Source organism: Octopus bimaculoides, chromosome 2 (assembly GCF_001194135.2).
Source record: "Octopus bimaculoides isolate UCB-OBI-ISO-001 chromosome 2, ASM119413v2, whole genome shotgun sequence".
NCBI lineage: Eukaryota > Metazoa > Mollusca > Cephalopoda > Octopoda > Octopodidae > Octopus > Octopus bimaculoides.
The window spans coordinates 1,277,777-1,278,354 of record NC_068982.1 but is presented as its reverse complement, the minus strand read 5'-3'; positions in this window follow the sequence as shown (position 1 = coordinate 1,278,354).

Sequence of the window (578 nt, the reverse complement as noted above, 5' to 3'; positions counted from 1 at the left end):
TTTGTACACTTTTATCAGAAGGTATTCCATTACTCAATCTATATATGTTGGATATATTGCTGTTCCAAAGTTAGACCAAAATTATCAAAAAAAAAAAACAGGATTTGTTGCACAATAGGTGCAAGCATGGTTGTGTGGTAAGAAGTTTGCTTCCCAACCACATGGTCCCAGCTTCAATCCCACTGTGTGGCCCTTTGGGCAAGTGGTTTCTACCCCAGCTTCAAGCTGACCAAAGCTTTGTGAATGGATTTGTTGGGTAAAAACTGACAGAAGCCTGCCACTTATATATGCATGCGTGTGTGTGTGTGTGTGTGTGTCCCCACTTATATATGCATGCGTGTGTGTGTGTGTGTGTGTCTGTCCCCCCCACTTATATATGCATGCGTGTGTGGGTGTGTGTGTGTGTGTGTGTGTTTGTCCCCCATCACCACTTGAAAACCTGTGTTGGTGTTTTTACACCCCATAATTTAAAAGTTCAGCAAAAGAGATCAGGCTTAAAACAAAATAAGTCCTGGGGTTGATTAGTGCGACTGAAATTCCTCATGGCAGTATCCCAGCATGGTCGCAGTCATAGTGAC